Below are 6,542 nucleotides of genomic sequence, written 5' to 3'. Positions count from 1 at the left end.
CACTTCTCGCTGGTCATTTCCTCAATTTCTTGTGTTTCTTCCATTTTTGCAAGCTTCCTCTCCATTCTCTAAGCCATTCCTGCCCTATGAAGCCTGAAACACTTAACACACAGATCACGGCATCGAATGGTATAAAGGAGAATAAAAATATACAATTAAAAGATCTTTGGGAAGCAAGTTTTCAATCATAGAATAATTTTGGGAAGGAATTGTAAATACATGCAAATCATATGAATAAGTGGGTGAAGACTTGATAAAACCACTCAATTAAACACAATATAATTCATAAAATAATGGTTTATCAAAGGCACGGCCGGCGGATGGTGCAAAATACTCCCAAGGAACAAATAATACCTCGAAATGTGCGACCTACAACCCCTCTAGTTTTTCAAGTTTTTGTTTAAATTTCAAAAAGTTTTATAAATCTTACAAACTTTACTTCCTTTTGAGTTGTCACTAAGAAAGAAAGAATCATTATGCATGCGCGACAGATCACTTCACTTACTCAACAAGCATGCATGTGTTTATCTTCCCCAAGTTCTGCTTATTCACATGCACTTATAAATTTGTGCATTAAAAATTGGCATGTAGTCCATAAATTTTGTGATTGTATCTGTATACATGTACACCACACACCTTACTTCAATGTTCATTATAAATACATGCATAAGTTGTTATTCATTCCACACACCACACAATTCCCTTCTTTTTCTATATTTTTATTCACAACTGATTCCAGGACACTAAGTTTGGTATCGACTTCTTCAGCTTGAGCTATCATGTCTCTGTTCAAAAAAAAAGGGAAAGAGATAGCCACCCCCTCATATGATGATCATAGGTTCTTCTCCCTGTTGCATGAAGAACATTATAATCAATGGTGGTTAAATAAAGGAATCAACCCTAAAGTCAATTTCAATATAAAACCCGGAGAATATCCATAAATTTCGAGCGAGATAATAAGAAGAAAGTGGCAAATCTTAGCTAATCCTCCCGAATAAGTGGGAGTCACCTTAGTCCGAGAATTCTATGATAATGCATAGAAAATAAGGATTCAAAAGCTACGTACAGGGAAAGAATATTGATTTCGGTTCTAAAAGTGTTAGAAGAATTCTTCGCATCCCTCATCTCCCATAAAACTTAGGGTATGACTATTACGATTATGAGATGAAGTTGACCGAAGAAAAGTGACTGGGAGAAGTCCTCCAAGATATATGCCTTCCAGGAACACAATGGAGGATGGGTGCAAATGGGGAGCCGCTCACACTCAGCAGAACTCAATTGATCCCTATTGCTGAAGGTTGGTTAGACTTTATTCAACATAACATAATCCCAATCTCCAACCATTCTAAAGTGATAGTGGAGAGGGTGGTCCTTATGCACTCTATCATTAAGGGAGAAGACGTAAGAGTAGAGGAAATTATCCCCTACTATATGAGCTTCTTTCTAGAGAATGGGAACACACGGATAAAACTCGAATTCTCGAGAATCATCTATTGACTCTACCAAGCGACCAGTGTATCTATTAAAGAAGACACTCTTATCCAGCTAGACAGGCCCATCACTAAGTCACTGATGAAAAGAGTCTCAAGATGGCACATCTTTGGAAATCGAATGGGGGTACCTTAACAACAACCTCCTCCTCTTCCTCAAGCACCAGAAATCCCTCCTCCTCAAGCACCTGAATCACAAGCAGGGCCAAGCCATCTTCAAACCCAAAAAGTTGATTTCCAACAATTCTACAGAAAATTTCAACAGTTTTAATGGGACTCGAGACAATGTTACCATAAAATGCAAAGCAAACTCAACTATCTATGCATGACCATGCATGATGCATACCCTAATGTAATGACATATTTCGAAGTTCAAGCAAGAATAACACAAGCTAACAGGGAAGTAGAAGCTAGAAGAAAGAGAAAAGAGGAGCTTAAGGAGCTTCAGAAACAAGAGGTATGGCATGTCCGAACCCAAGAAGTCACAGTTGAAACTGAGGATGAGGAGAGCAGTGAAGATGATGATGAGTAAAGTGACCATGGTGAACTCCCTATTGGTGATGGTTAAGTATTTCTGTTCTTTTTCTTTCCCTTCATTTGTATGTTTGATTTTCATGCATTTTGTTTATTTTGTTTATTTTTTTCTTATGTTTGCATCTCCAGTAACCATGGTTGTAATGGAGGATGTCTTGATAAAAATATTGAATCAAATAAATTCAAAAACATACAGTGGAGGTGCTTAAATATATGTGGTTATATTTGAAAAAATTTGAAATGCTAGAATCTTGAGGAAATAGAAAAAGAATCCTCAAGAACAAAAAATTTTAAGAGATATTATGAGGATTTGACTATCAAATCCTTGAAGTAGTTGAAAAAAAATAGTCTAGAAGGATCAAAGAAATCAAAAGTTCCAAGGCTCTGAGCACCAATGGTTAGGGCCTAGTTGTGTGCATGTGATGTTTCTGTTTTAAGGATAGACTTAGGCTAGTAAATTCGAGGGGTGCTTCATCACTCGATAACTTGGGCCAACTGGGCCGAGATTATTGATTGAAAGCCTGCTTAAAGAGTTACTTTAAGACAAAACATTAAAAATTCCAAAGAGGCTCTAGGAATCGATATCTGGAAAAATGAAACCCTAGTTATGTGTTTGTGGGGTGATTATGCCAAGGAAAGGCTCGGGTAATTAGATTCGTGGGGTGCGTTATCACCCGGTAACTTGGGCCAATTGGACCTGGATTACCGATTGAAAGCCAATTAAGAGTTGCTTTGTGACAGAACCCTTAGAGTCAAAAGCCACAAAGATCTTTCCCTAATCCAAATAAGAAGTAAAATGTCTTCAAGTCATTCAAATTCAAAAGAATTCTCAGAATACAATTTGAATTTTAGTTTTTAAAAATTCCTAACCTTAAATATGCAAGATTCATAAGGGATAAGAGGCCGAATGTAACCACAAGGATCATCATAAATTCCCCCTTTTGTTTTCAAATCTTAAAAGCTTTTTAAATCTCTTTCATTAAGCTAAACTCCATTTATCTTTCTTTTTGTTTGAGGACAAGCAAAGTTTTAAGTTTGGTGTTGTGATGACATGTCATCTTAAGCATTTTTTAAATTCTTTTTCTTATTTATTTTCTTAGGTTTTAATTAAATTTCTTATTTTTCTAATAGAATTTAATAAATAATCAAGTATTTAGAGCTGTGATAGTGTTTTTATGTTTTCAAAAATTTTGGGATTAAAAAGTAGCAAAAAAAATAACGTAGCCCAAGAAAATAAAAGTGTAGCCCAAGAAGCATAGCCCAAGAACCGTGGCCCAAGAAAAATGAAGCTACAGAACAAGAAGCACACTTGGCGGACCCCCTTTGCATTGCATCCACGCCTAGCGAAAGCACCCTGCGCCCGGCGGCTAGGCCCCCATGCCTGCGCCCATTCTTCACGCTCAGCGGCCCTTTTTGGTTCTTCACCTCTGCCGAGCATCCCTCATGCACGCCAACTCCATGCTTGGTGGACACTCCCCTCCTGGAAGGTGTTCTTGGGCTTTTTTGCCCAATTATCTCAATCCAAGTCAACATAAAGGCAATTATAACTCTCAGGATTCAATAATTAAGGCTCAAACTTAATTATCCACATCATTAGAAGCCTAATCATATCCAAGAGATTGAAGACTCTAGAAGATTAGTTATTGATTCTCTCTAGAAGCATAAAGAGTTTTGGTCGTTTAAATTTGATTTGAATTATTCGTTTTGAATTTGAATAAGAGTCAGTAAGTAGTTATCTTGTTTTCCTCTCCGAAAGATAAGTGGTTATCTTATCTTTATCTTCGAGAGATAATATTAGGATAGTTTGAATTTCCAGAATTTAGGCTATAGATAAATGAGCATAGCTCACAGAGAAGGGCATTAAGTCCTCGGACTACTTCTCTTATTGTTTTTCTTATTTCTTCATGGGTAACTAATTCTCTGTCAAAGGATTAGGAGTTTTGTTTATGTTTTCTATGGATAATTAATCTACATTTATTTTATTTCGAAGTCTTGCATTGATCTATTTCATGATTGAGTTTTTCACTCTTCATTCGGATTAGTGGATCGGAAGGTAAGCTAATTCTTCTTGGATTCATTTATTATAATTGGAAAATTTGATATTTAAATCAAAGCTTGAAAACTCTTTCACATGACTATTTGAATTTGGCTAGGAATAGTAGTTCAATTAGTGTGCGACACATACATGATTTTTAATCTCTCTAATTTTGAATAAGTGGCATATAATTCGGATTAGAACAACTTTTGAAAATTTTGTTTTATTTTAAGATTTAACTAGACAGGACTAGCTTGAATACTTGATATATAATTTGACCTAAGGACTACTTTTAAATCTTATTTAAATCTAAAGTCTGTTTTTGTGCTTAATCTCTTGATTAATTAATTTATGCCTAAATTAATGCTTGAGAAACTGAGGAGCAAAGGAATTAGAAATCAGTTATTAAAGGTTTTGTCATGAAAGTTCTTTGCAAACTTCAAGATAAATAAACAAGATTGGTTTTCCTAAGAGCATAAGCATCTCCAAAATCCTTGACTCTCATCATCACTGTCTTCTCTCAATTCATCATTCAAGCTCACTATTCGTGACATCCAAACATTCAAGATTCTCGAGACTCCCAGTAAGATACTCTCTTGTCCTTTTCGATCATCAATCAGGTTTTATTAATCTAATTAGGCTTTTTAATATGAAATTTGCTTGTTCAATCCTTTAATTCTCGTGGAAATGATATCCACTCATCATGGTGTTACTTGTGCATGAATCCGTGAGCTTCAATTTTTGCTCATCATAAGGCTTCACTTGGTTCCATCCAACTTCTATCCCTTCGTACTCATTGAATGCTTTATAACTACAAGCAATGAGTATGACCTTATATTCGCAACAAAAATATCATTTTGGTGACACTCTAGAATTTTTAACTTCCAAGCTAATCTGAATCACCTAAGTCTATGTTCTATAATCTTTTCTATAAAATGCACTATCCGAATCCTAACTGTCTATGTGTCCATTCATGTTATCATCCTTATCCTTGCAACTTTTCACCTTTTATTGGCAAGATTTTATAACTCATAAATGCAGTCCTATACGCCATTGTTTATTGGTCTTATATGTAATAAAATTTATTTTTGAGTTATAGTGGTATATTTTTATTCAAAATAATAGTTGATGCACTATTCCATATTGAATTCTTTTATTATGATTGCTTCTATTTCTCTGTGAGTTTGGATGGTCAAATCAAGATACATCTTACTTTTATTTATACCAAAAACATAATCAATTACCAAAAAAAATTAGAAACACAAATCATGGTTTGATTGAATTGAACCTGTTTCAATAAATTTCTAGAATATCTAGTTTCAATCATCATAGTCCTAAATAAATAATAATGGCATAAAAACTACTTTTATTATGTGCAAAATTATAAAAAAGTAATTACCTGAGAATTGATAAGCAGTAAGATTCTTTTTCATTCCTTACAAAGGTAGTCTTGCAACTTTAAAGCATGAAGGTTAAAGGCGAAAGAAAGAAAAAACATGTTGTATTTTACTTTGATAATTGTTTCAAATATATTATTTATTTAATCGGATACTTGTTTTAATTAATAGAAAATAATTCAAAATCAATACTTTAAGATTTTGTTTTGAAAACAAATACTTATTTTTGGGATTTCTAGCCACTTTGATATATTTAATACAAACAACAAATAGACTAAATAAACAACTATCAAATACACAAAAAAAAACTTAATAAACCAAAAAATGCTTAGAATAGAGAAAATAAGAAAATTTATAAAATAGCTTTCATGATAGATTTCATTAATGCAAGAAAATCAACACAAATATATTCATAAAATTAAAGATCAGAATCTCCTTGCAAACTTGGAAATCAAAAGTTGGTTTCATGATAGCTTTCATATATGTAATTTGAAGTTTCTCAAAAGATCAGAAAGTTTTCAATAGCACCTTGATGTAATCAAAAAACTTGCTTAGAATAACCTAGGCATCAGAATCCATGACCTAGTACAATTATATTAGTGTGAATTTGTGAACAATGCTATAAAATCCAATACCCAATCAAATGGATATAATCTAAGTTTACCTCAAAAACCTTTCGAGTTAACTTGAAAGGTGCACTTTCAAAATTAACACTAGCAGGTGAGTTGGAAAGCATGAAGCCAAGATCAATATGTATGATATCAACACCTTCATCTAATAAAAGGTTTCAATTATACCTATCATTGACTTGGAATCCTGGATTGAAAAATGGCATAAAGAAAGTAGAAATACAATTAAACATACATACCAATACAAAAATTCAAAACTAATCTTTCTCAGGGAAAAGATTGCTCTTAATTAAATACTAAAGAATAAAATCCTACAAAGTTCTTGAGAGAGAAGGCAAATTAATGTATTAAACGTATTTTTTTCATACACATCTATCAAGGTCGAAATAATTCAGTAGTTGCATACCAAGAAATCAGCATTATTAACAAATTCAAACTTAATAAAAAGATTATGGTA

The sequence above is a fragment of the Arachis hypogaea genome, chromosome 6, assembly GCF_003086295.3.
Source record: "Arachis hypogaea cultivar Tifrunner chromosome 6, arahy.Tifrunner.gnm2.J5K5, whole genome shotgun sequence".
Lineage (NCBI taxonomy): Eukaryota > Viridiplantae > Streptophyta > Magnoliopsida > Fabales > Fabaceae > Arachis > Arachis hypogaea.
Note: the sequence above shows the minus strand (reverse complement) of the source record.